General features: G+C 39.9%; 1 protein-coding gene across 7 annotated transcripts in view; it reads right to left on the reverse strand.

Annotated features, from left to right (window-relative positions):
- Positions 1-11,552, reverse strand: part of LOC6050348 (regulating synaptic membrane exocytosis protein 1) — a 115,033-nt gene extending 103,481 nt beyond the window's left edge. For 4 of the 7 annotated variants that reach the window (XR_005278603.1, XR_005278602.1, XR_005278606.1 and 1 more), the window contains exon 1: positions 11,314-11,550. The gene's annotated coding sequence lies outside the window, so the exon portion shown is untranslated. Of the gene's footprint in view, positions 1-11,313 lie in introns of all 7 variants that reach the window. The other 3 variants (XR_005278607.1, XR_005278605.1, XM_038263939.1) reach the window with 3 other exon arrangements.
- Positions 11,553-12,696: the final 1,144 nt, after the last annotated feature.

Here is a 12,696-nt window from a genome sequence, read left to right on the forward strand (position 1 = left end):
GTTAAACGATTTTACTCCACTGCCTAAAAGTTGCCTCCGCTGGCGGTTTTGCTCGTCCCCGGGTGTATCTGTAGTTGGTCGCAGTCTTTGATGGCCTTTTCAGGTGACCAATTTAGATACATCAATCGAACATCCGTGGAAGGGAAACTCGACGCATCGAACCCAATCAGCGTGTACCATGAAACGGGAGTGTGTATGTATGGTGTGTCATTCTACGGCATTCGCACACAATTTGCCCTCTTCGGTGCTGCTCTCCGATTCTCTCTCTCTCTAGAAAATAAAGGTAAATTTTCAGAAGAAATCCTTCTCCGGAAGAGAGAATTTGGGGCTCTCTCTCCCTGCTGCTGCTGCTTCAAGCGTCTGCGGCTCAGATAGTTATTATGAGCCGACCCGACTTGTTCAGCATCTCGGTGGCAACTAAGTGGAGTGGAAAGGGTAGAACGCATTTTTATACTTCTACTTCGCTATTACTTCCCCTCTTTTCACAAGCACACAAGATTTTTTCCTCATTTTGCCCTTCCTACTGCATTCGCCACCAAGATTTTATCGTTCCGCGATATGCCAAAACAAAAATCTATAAATATAGGTCGATTTGTCATTTTCGCAATCATTTCACTCTCGACTTTCAACGAGGAAGGGACGACGCGTCAGCAAATGAGGAAAGGTGAAGGCGAGAAACAGACACGGTAGTCTCGAGCTGGGCCGCAGTTCCCGGTCGGACGAGTCAACCAAACCGGGAATACCTGACGGCGGAGATGCTTGAGCTGAGGATAAAGTTGAAGCGTTCGACGTCGTTTCGATGGGGCTTTTTCTGAGCCAGTGTTTTTTGAAGGCTGTTGCCAGCAATCGGCGACGGCTCCAAATTTTCGAAAAAGTTATTCTGACTTGTGCATTTTTGCAGCAGGCGATTTTTCCCTCTCCGTGCTCACACACACACACACACACACACACACACACACACACACACACACACACACACACACACACACACACACACACACACACACACACAAGCGCGTATGACATTCTACCACACAGAAACAGTGGTTTCATGCTAACTCTGTGGTGAAATGATTTTTATTCGATCTTTTTTTAAATTTTTAGGGAACATTCTTAGAGGGAAATTTTGAAGGAACAACTCTTTCGTGAGATATTTGGTGGCCCTGAAAAGGGCCGTTTGTTTATCAAATCTTCCGCGAGGTGTAGTGCTTCATTCGGGCTGCTTCTCCGGTCTACGTTGAGGAAGATGTCCATGGCTTTGGTCTGGGTCAACCTACATCAGCACCACGTTCCTAAGTGCTACTTGCGGCGGGGCTTTTGCTTCTTGTCCGTTACACTTGCGATGGTTGAGGAGCTGCTCTTCTTCTTTCCCGATGGTCTGCAGTGGCGATTCGTTCCGAAGTTCCGATCCTTCGGGGTGATGGCGGCCAGATTCGTTTCGTCAACCAGCGGACGGGCCGCGGGCTTGGCCGGTTTCCTCTCTCCTTCGGAACCTTGGCCTGTGGTTTGCTTCTCCTGCGGTGCTGCGGTTGTTCTTCGTTGTTTGTCCGTTGGGCTGCCTAGGGAAATTTTCGCCTTCTGCGCCCTCTTCTGCTGCAGCTGATGTGGCCTCGACGACGATCCAAAAATTATGAGCTGAAGTGGGGCGCAGCAGGCTGAGATTTTGGACTGCACGCGCTTACACTCACACACACACATATGTAATCGCTCGTAAATTTCGAGGTGATTCTGATAGAGTTATCTAAGCCCGCTCTCACGCACACTAGCACGCCATTTGTTTTGCTGGACTGTACAAAATTTAACCTCAATCTTTTTCGTGTACGTACACGCAATACATACGCACGTAGATAACTCTATTCCGAGGCTGGATTTAATTTCATTTCCGTTTTGCGTAACCGTGCAGCAACATCACAGAGGAGCAGCTACATTTTGATACCTTTATTGCCCCAACTCTTATGGTTCCACCAATTTCAAATTTCATGTCCAGTATCAAAAACCCTGAAGTTTGATACCCATATTGCCCCAACTCTTATGGTTCCGCAAATGTCCCCTCATCGGAACACCCCCGAGGGCTCCGGTCACTCCGGATTGCGGCCACTACAAATTTCATGTCCAGTATCAAAAACCCTGAAGTTTGATACTTATATTGCCCCAACTCTTATGGTTCCGCAAATGTCCCCTTATCGGAACATCCCCGGGGCCTACGGCCACTCCAGGTGGTGACCACTACTGCCAAAATGTCAAATTTCATGTCCAGTATCAAAAACCCTGAAGTTTGATACTTATATTGCCCCAACTTTTATGGTTCCGCAAATGTCCCCTTATCGGAACATCCCCGGGGCCTCCGGCCACTCTAGGTTGCGGCCATTACTGCCAAAATGTCAAATTTCATGTCCAGTATCAAAATCCCTTAAGTTTGATACCCATATTGCCCCAACTCTTATGGTTCCGCAAATGATCCCTTATCGGAACATCCCCGGGGCCTCCAGGTGGTGGCCACTACTGCCAAGCGCTTGGTGGCGCTTGCGAGAGGAGCTGAGCTCCTCTCGCTTCGGTGGTAGACCACCGACTGAAGCCAGCCTTCCGATTTCCCATGGTTTTGTAGGGAAGCGGGAAGGCTAGTTCCTGAAGACGCCACCTAGTGGCGCTTGCGAGAGGAGCTGAGCTCCTCTCGCTTCGGTGGTAGACCACCGACTGAAGCCAGCTTTCAAATTTCCCGTGGTTTTGTAGGGAAGAGAGAAGGCTGGCGCTCGCGAGAAGAGCTGAGCTCCTCTCGCTTCGGTGGTAGACCACCGACTAAACTAATGCTATGGAGGGGGTGGCGTTTATATTTATATCAAAACCGTCGGCCGCGCTGCTTCTGTGATTTTCCCCTCTGCTTGGGGAAGGCGTTTCATTTTTCGGTTTCATTTGGAAATTTTGGATTGCTACCCTGTATAGAGCCCTAAGACGAAGTTCTTCGTCAAAAATATTTCAAAAACGCATTCTAATCAGTCGTGTGCATTTTTCTTCCAGCGCTCGTTTGGGTCTGCTTCGTGCTGCCAAAATTGATGAAATTTTGAGCGGACACTCACGAAAAGTAGCATTTAGAGAGAAAGTTTCCTGGCAACACCACAAGCGCTGCTGGTGGTGTTGGTGGCCACCCTTTGTTCTTTATTTGCTTTCGCTTCTCGCTCGGTTTTCTTCAGCCTTCGATTAGAATGGATGGTCAAAATTGAAACGTCAAAAGACTTAGCGCGTCTGTTTTTTTGATGGCGCTTGCTAATTATTTACATGTTTCGGGATTATTTTTCAAGTGAGTGACTAAGTAACGGTCAAAAGAACATGTTGCCGGTAGTTGGAAGCACTTTTATATCTTAAGCGCTTTGAAATCGTTAGCGCAAGTGAAAAGTTATTGATGGCGACATTCGTTAAGCAGTTAACTATGTGGGTCATTTTCTGCCAAATCACAAGAAATCGGAAAAAGTTGTCCCGACCTCCCTAGTAACATTTTAGGTTTTAAGTAGGTCATAAAAGCCTATTTAGGCCGTATGAGGGTTTCCAGAACCCTGATAAAACCTGTAGGTTTAAAAATGTTACTAGGGCCCTCTTAGATTTGTGTTGAACGATTTCCTATTTTGTTCCCTGATCAGTGTTCTCGAATAAGAGGTCCTTTTTTCGACATCTCGTGATGGAAGGGCGGTACGACCTATTTGATTTTTAAACATAAGAAAAAATACGAGTTGTTCGAAAATTTGCAGCCTGAAATGGTTTGGAAATTTGGAGCCAGAGGAATGTGTAGTGTTTTGTCTGTACAAATATCTGGCAACACTGTAATCGGTGGAGGAAGAGAAGAACTGTCAGAGGAGGGAGCCATTATAATAAAGATCTTGTGAGAGTACGCACGTGTCTCGGGTATAATTCTTCTACAGAATGTTTATGTAAAATTAAACTCTCGATTTGATGAACATGTCATTTTAAGGGAAATTCAATGTACTTTTTGAATCTTCAATAACCCAGAAGGGCTTCACTTGGAACAAAAAAAAGTCATTTGAAAATTTCGTTTTTTTTTGTAACTTTTTAAGAGTGTCTCAATCAGTAGCGTGACCAGGCTCTGACAGAAGGGGACCGTACACGCATAGGAAATATTTTGATTACGGTGTTTGTGAATGACCCCTCGGACAAATTTAGAACAAATTTCTGCTAAAGCCGGGGATCTCCCAGAGCCCCCCCCCCCTTCCCTGGTATCGGCAGTGGTCTCAATGTTCGATCAAAATATAGAGCAGATAATAATAATAATAATAATAATAAGGCCGTTGCAAATATTTTTTGAAGTTTATGTCCCTCGAATCTGGCCAAAGTCGAGGGGGGGGGCAACAAATAAAAAAAAATATAAAAATTTAAATTACAAGCCATGGTATTGACATTTCAATGAAACAAGTGTTTTAAAATGTATTTTAAACCTACCCAGTTGATTTGCAATCATAAGTTTTCAAAATATCAAAATATAAGTATTAGAGATTTTTTTTTCGCTGAAAAAAAACTTTTTGCAGTACTGTACATTGAAATTTCACATTTTTTTTTTTCGTAAAATCGCAATAACTCCAGATGGTCAGACTCATTTTGTCTTATTTTTTCGTAGTTATCTGCTCTACATTTTGATAGAACATTGATACACTCTAAAAAAAATAAATGTGCCAAGTTACAAAAAACACGAAATTATTTCCTTTTGTGTTCTAAAATAAAAAATGCCCTTCTGGGTTATTGAAGATTCTTCTATTTTTGTTACAGTATAGTATCAAAAAATGGTAGAGGGCTTAAAACTGTTTAGTATGTTTTTAGATGAAAAATAAGTTTAAAAAAAAATACTTTAAATCAACTGGTCGAAGAATCGATTTAAAGCAGGGTTGGGCAAAAAAAGCGATCCGCTGAAAGAGCCGTTTCACTAAAAAGAGCAGCGGTTCTATTTTAAACTTCGATGTTTTGAATGAATAAAAATATAATTCATTGAATTTCCGATAAATTGTAGTATTCAATTTGTTTTTGAGAGTTGAAAATTTAATTTCTTATATTTCAATGTTTATAAATTAATGTCAAATTTGTGGGAATTGTCCCACGATGTACTTTAAAGAGTACTGTAAAATAAAAAATAGAAAGCAGGTCAGAGTTTTTCGTTGGGGTTCTGTTGCAAGTTGAAATACTTTTAATAGCTTTTTGCCAATATTTGAACACCACTTAAAAGTTTCCAAACCCACGTTTCCTAGTTTTCAATGAAATTAATCCAAAAGTGAAACAAAACACTAACTAAAAACATAACAAAAAACAATTTGCATTGCACACTTGACCGTGAAGGAGGTATTAGACTACGGAAAACAAACTCGCACTTTTGTGTGTGTGACAGTTTAAAAAACTCGCAAACAAATGCAGGAAAACAAACAAAACAGGTAAACTGTCAAAAAGTTTGTTTGTTCGTTTGTCATAGTTTAATATCTGCTTGAATGTACATTAAACTATTACTTGATTAGAAATGTTAAACTTGAACAATACCACAAAAAACTATTGAATAGCCCATGAGATTTTGCAAAAAATGCCTATGTGCTCTCTTATGCTAACTAGATAGGAAAACCAGTAAGCTTAGTACAAGAGAGCACAGAGGCATCGATTTGTTTAATTTTAGATTTAAGATAAGGTGCTCTCCCCATTCAAGAATTCGAACGTTTAGGTTCGAGTAGAAATCTTGACATAGAGACCGTCAAGATTTATGGTTTTAAAACGATTCTCCTCTTTTTTAGATTTTTTTTTTTTGCAATATTTTATTAAAATTCAATGAAAAAATATAAAAATCAAACACACTTTTTTTTCTACAGATGTAAACAAACTTTAGTTTTCTCCAAAAGTGCATTTTTAAACACTAATTTCAAACGCTTGATCCAATACGAAATAAAATAGTAGGGGGGTAATTCTCTACCAACTCACACGAATTCGGGAAAAGTTGCCCCGACCCCTCTTCGATTTGCGTGAAACTTTGTCCTAAGGGGTAACTTTTGTCCCTGATCATGAATCCGAGGTCCGTTTTTTGATATCTCGTGACGGAGGGGCGGTACGACCCCTTCCATTTTTGAACATGCGAAAAAAGAGGTGTTTTTCAATAATTTGCAGCCTGAAACGGTGATGAGATAGAAATTTGGTGTCAAAGGGACTTTTATGTAAAATTAGACGCCCGATTTGATGGCGTACTCAGAATTCCGAATAAACGTATTTTTCATCGAAAAAAACACTAAAAAAGTTTTAAAAATTCTCCCATTTTCCGTTACTCGACTGTAAAAAAAACATCACGAGTTATCGCGATTTTACGAAAAAAAGTTTTGAAAAAGTTACTTTTTGCGTTTCTCTTTGTTTCGTCATCCGTGTCTGTCGCGGGTGACCATGAATGGCCATGATCGATGACGACCAACTTTTTCAAAACTTTTTTCGTAAAATCGCGATAACTCGTGATGTTTAGAAGCAAACCCCTTACGTCTATATATCAAAATTTTTGTAATTGTATGCTCTACAACTTTGTAGAACATTGTTACACTCTAAAAAATAACCCTGCAAAGTTAGAAAAAAACACGAAATTTTAAAATGAAAAATTTTGTTCTAAATGAAAAAATGACCCTCCTGGGTCAATGTAGATTCGAAAAGTACATTAAATTTCCCATAAAATGACATGTTCCAAAAATTTTTACAGTCGAGTAACGGAAAATGGGAAATTTTTTAAACTTAGTGTTTTTTTCGATGAAAAATACGTTTATTCGGAATTCTGAGTACGCCATCAAATCGGGCGTCTAATTTTACACAAAAGTCCCTTTGACACCAAATTTCTATCTCATCACCGTTTCAGGCTGCAAATTATTGAAAAACACCTCTTTTTTCACATGTTCAAAAATGGAAGGGGTCGTACCGCCCCTCCGTCACGAGATATCAAAAAACGGACCTCGGATTCGTGATCAGGGACAAAAGTTACCCCTTAGGACAAAGTTTCACGCAAATCGAAGAGGGGTCGGGGTAACTGCTGTGTGAGTTGGCGGAGAATTACCCAGGGTCAATAGAAAAGTTGCATTTGGCGTCCTTTGGACAAATAATCACAAAAGTAATCCGAGTTTGTGGGTAATCCTTATTTGTGGGTTGACAAATGCCGCGAGGGACAAAAACTTAAAATCATGTTTGTAATAAGAATCAATCGATGAGTTTGTAAAGAAATATGAATTAAGTAAACTAACAAGACTAACATTTTCTTACCCAATTAAAAAACACTTTTATATCCAGACTGCTGAAACTTGTACGCTTCAAAGTGGAAACGCATGGTGATCCAACTTCATAAAGTTAAACATATTAAGCACACTTTGGTCGCCAGTTTGGTACACCAGTTTAACCGTGTACGCTATCTAATTTTGTGTCATATTAACCCCCCACACACATTGAAACGAGGAACATCTATGATAGAGCCCCACCACCACCAGCATCGCGCCTCGAAAAACCCCCCAACCAACCGAGTGTCAGTCTCCACCGTCAGCAAACAGGCAGCTGAAGCAGCAGCAGTGGATCCCACACAACCACCATCACTGGGCAAGGACACGTCCTTACGCGCACTTTCTACAAACAGATAGAGCGAGAGTGGAAGGGGGAGGGGGGATCCCCACACTCACACACTCATACAACACTATAGGGGAACAGAAGGAGGGGGGGGGGGGGGGGGCAGTTTGCACGGTCGGGGTGAAACTCACGATAATAATTGTGATGAGCAGCATAAAGATGCACATGACTTGCCAATTTACGACCAAGACCCGAAAGAAAGAGCAGTTTGTGAGGGGAGAAATATGTTGCAAGAAAGAGATGCAGCATAAAAGAGTGTGTGGGAGAGAGAGAGAAAAATACGGAGAGGAATAAGGAGAGGGTGAAAGGGCAGGCACGAGTAATAATGTCAAGCAATTAACTATCGTTATCACGCGCCGATATTAATGAAATATTCTCCAGGAAGAGCGTTTCACACGGGACGAAGGAGGCACACCAACACACCGCCGAAAGGCGTCGCGACGACGTCCAACAGAGGCACCCCAAGTAGGGACAGTGGGAAACACGCAAGAATGAGGAGCCTGTCGCCAACTTTTTTTTAAATGTCTCATAAATAGATTGTAATAACTTTGTGCCGGTATGATGTTTTTTTAGACTGTGACGTCACGCTAGGTTTTTTTATGATTGCATAATATTAATTCGAAATGTACATAATTTAATTAAATCCTTTTTTCTAAAATTGTTGGCTTACTATGATTTAGAAGTATCACATTATAATTAATTATATAGTAACTTTATTTTATTCAACTGGAACTTCAATATTTTGCAAATTCTTGCTCGATAAAAATAAATGCTTTAAAACAGAGTGTTCATAAGGTTCATAAGAAAACTGCTTTAAATGATTTTGAAATTATTAGATGCAAAGCTGTGAAAAACAGTTTTCAAGATTTTTTAACGCTTGAATGTTTTACCAGGTCATCTAATTAAAAAAAAACTGTTTTTTATATCGCAATGTTTCTTCTATCGATGCCAAAAGGTCCCGGTGGCATTTTTTCGAGATGAAATTTGTCTGATTACGTTGGACGGGGAAGTAAATGTTGGCCCAGAGGGTCAGGTCGTTAGCTCAGTCCAGGTGTAGGAATCGTCTCCCTGGGTCTCGGTGGAGTCACTCGTAGGCAGTTGGACTCACAATCCAAAGGTCGTCAGTTCGAATCCCGAGGTGGAAGGAAGCTCAGGTGTAAAAAGAGGTTTGCAATTGCCTCAACAATCATGCCTTAGAACACCTAGTTTCGAGTAGGAATCTCGTAATCGAGAACGCCAAGACAATGTAGAGCTGTAGAGCAAATAATTTGATTTTTTTATACGTAAACAAAAAACTACAAAAAGTTTCAGATTTTCACTGAAATAAGACATTTGTTGATGATTTTTCATCAAAATACTAGTTTTGAGTTCCCTAAACTGCCGTTCTACGCATAATTGTCCCGTGTTCAAAAAAGTGCAACTGAGAAAAGTGCAACTGGAAAAGTGCGATTAAAATTTTTCTACCGATTTCTGTGGTTCTACGCATAATTGTCCCGCGGGTCCCTGTTCGCCCTGTATGTCCCTAATCGCCCCAGTTAACACTTTATCGCTCTTAATTGTAATCCTCTTGCTATACAATAGGTAAACAAGCCACAATGCTTCTTAAAACTAACGTTTCCGCGAAAGAAAAACTTGGTGGGACAAAAATGCATAGAAGTGTAACGATGGGACAAACAAACAAAATACTAGATTTTATGGGTTTTTTTCTATTAGTATACGTCGAACTATACTTAAAAATGTTAATAAGTCAAAAAGGTTAAAAAAATGGCATGGGACAATTATGCGTGGAACGGCAGTAAACATGTCTTTAATATCCTACATCATGGAAAAATCTATATCTCAATCGTCAGGATAGATTGAAGATACAAAATAGGGTTTTAACTTTATTTGTTTTTCTAATTCATGTGGCAGTATCAATTTCAAATATAAATGTTTTGGAAATCTCAAAATAGTGTCATTGTTGGACCTCCCTTATGCGGCAGGAACCAGCCATTTTATCATTGTTCCCCATGTTTAATTGATGACTACTTTACCCTACAGCTATTTTGGGCGCAGAATCCGAGAATCCGAGGAACAGTACATTGTAATGTAACTTATATTTATTAGTTGTTAAATGGACCACTTTCGTTTTGGTTTATGTGTGTATTTTTTAACTATTTTCTTCCTTACAAAATTGTGTTAATAGACAAATAATATCAACACAAAGCAGAGTGGAGCTCCAAAACTCTATTATATTTAAAAGTTTAACACAGTGTGAATTTGAATTGCATAATAAAATAACATCATAGAAATTCTATGAAATTCTATTGAATTGATGTACTGTAAATTAAAACTTCAAGTGAGAAAACTAAAAAAAATCAATGAAGGAAGCAAAATTTGGTTGCTTATAGGAGAGGTGCATGGTTGTTAAAGATGAATTCTTAGCACTGATAAATCTCTAGAATTTAGTTCTGTCTATTGGATCTCACATCTATACCATTATCTATTACCAAAGTATGACTCAAATCAAATCATTTATATTAGCACTCCTTAAAAATTTTAAGCTATTTCCAAAAAAAATATTCCCAACATTCTGAAAACTATCAAAAAGGTTTTGTTAAAATTCAAAATGTCGATTCGCTAGGTTTATTCGCTTACCAAAACATGTTCTTATACACCCAAAGTTAAAAAACGAGGGGATAGTCCTCACGAAAAGAAACGTGAGGAAAGTGCTATTTTACGAGAGTATAGTCCTCTCGCGTGTTCATTCGTTCATTGGAACAGTTCATCCTATTGAGTGGCTTATATGGACAAATGACCGCCGTTTAGTTACCGAACCAAGATGGCCCATACGGCAAAGGCACGGTTCAATATGACGAAGGTCTTGGGTTCGAGTCTCGGTACCGGTACTTTTTTTTATAGATGAACTTTGTTTGAAGATGAACCATGAGTAAAGTACTCTCGGTAATTTCGGGATTTATCCTCTCCGTCCGCACACAGTACCATTTTACTACCGAATCGTGCTCTTTATCCTCTCGAATGCCGATACCCAGTTCTGGGTGTAGCATTTAACGTTTGCCTTTTGGTATCTGTATCATAACTCCCACTGTGCGTCCTTAATTTTGCTCCATTTTCGGTAACAACGCATGCACAAGTGTGGGTGGAAGGACAATCTCGGCGAGTAGTATCCCAAAAAGAAGACACAACAACGAGTTCGACTATCCTATCCCGATCCAACCAAGTAACACTAACATCCTTTCCACTACCTATGGCTACCAAATGGAAATTCTTCGTTGGGTGTATTGGCAAACACAAAACGAAAAGCTATGCTGCTGTTTCATTGTTGGAAAGAACATATGTGTGTAGGCTTCCATTAGCGTCACCACCCACCAACCAACCAACCCAACTCCACCCACACTGCCGAGATGCAGCATCCTCACCACAATATCACAAGAAATAGGTGTCAAAAGGGGCAAATTATTTTCTTCCTTTATGCTGCTGCCTCACCTCCAGTTTATTTAATTTCGCACGATATCCTTCGTGTACTGCCCACTCAAACTATCCCTTCTTGTGCACCAACCAGCAGGACCAGTAGGACACTGCAGAGTACGTAAATTGATTCCCAGTAATAGCCCATTAAGGACCAACACTTTTATCAAGACCATCGTCACCCCGTCACAATTGACTATAGACTACAGGGCATTCCACGTAATCTCTTACCTGTTACGAATCTTTTCGAAAAACTTTCCGCGATTTTCACGGCCCAACTTGCGGACCCCCGAAAAGGTGCAATCTACCGATCCACCACCGATTGACGTCACGGGGCCCTTTTGGCCAACCAAAAAAAAACACACACACACTCGACGACTCTCTTGTCTGACTCGGGAGCCTCTAGTCAGTACACTACTCCGGAGACGCACTGCCAGCGGCAGACTGATAAAAAAGTTAGCATATTTGACTCCTCGTGTATTGATTTTCGTTTAATTTCGCTACTACTACACGCTCTCTCTCTCTCTCTCTCTCTTGATCTGTACTGACAACGTCCTATATAGACTACATGCTTATCCCCGTGGTGGGAGCTTTGTGATTGAAAGCAACTACGTTTAGTACTCGGCATTGTACAGTATAATTAAATCTCCAAAATGAACTTCGAACGAAGGATCCATAATCAACTGTTTAGTTTTTTTTAGGATATATTTATAATAAATCGGTTAAATTTGTGTTAATATTAATTCACTATTACACATAGTTTAATGAATTTTATAGCCCTTACAGTTCGGGATTTTACTTTTTTTTTATTTAACACAAAATAGTACAAAAAAAAATCTGATCGAGCTGAAACATTGCAGATTGATTAATTTAAGACTGAAAGACAGGCAATTCAAACAAATTTGGTTGTAAATTTCATTCGTATGTAACCCCTTAACTATTACTAGACCCCTAACATTCGTTGCAGCGTATCGATGCCTCTGTGTTCTCTTGTACTAAGCTTGATGGGATTCCTTTCCAGTTAGCATAAGAGAGCACAGAGGCATCGATATGTCGATGTTCTATTTCCAGAACTCGTGCTAGGGGAAATTCTCGTATGTTTGGCAGGTTAAGCACTCGCTCCTAACTCTATCCAATTTGCTGATTTTTACTATATAAACAAATTATTTTGGAAAACTGTTTATAGAAACTTGCTTGCTCACTCCCTATTAAAATATTTATCACCCGATTTCAGTTGAAAACGCGTTTAAAGAGCTGTAATTGAACGTCAAAGTGCTGATATGGCAACATTAGAGGCACGCTGGAATTAGATGCGGTTCCCCTATAATAGTAGTTTATGCAACAAGTTGCAAAAAGACGATTTTTTAAGCACGAGTCGTACATTTATCCAACGAGGTTGGATAAATACGACGAGTGATGAAAAAATCATGTTTTTCATCGAGTTCCATACAACTTTTTTTTTCGGCAATTCCGAAAAACACCTTTTCAACAAAATTATTAGTCAAATGTCCATTTATTTTAGTCACTTAATCGTTTTAATCCATTTTTTCGAAAAGTTTTACTTTTCCAAACAAGTTCTGAAAAGTTTAGCATTTGTTTTAAAAAGGGTTACTA

The sequence above is a fragment of the Culex quinquefasciatus genome, chromosome 3, assembly GCF_015732765.1.
Source record: "Culex quinquefasciatus strain JHB chromosome 3, VPISU_Cqui_1.0_pri_paternal, whole genome shotgun sequence".
Taxonomy (NCBI): Eukaryota; Metazoa; Arthropoda; class Insecta; order Diptera; family Culicidae; genus Culex; species Culex quinquefasciatus.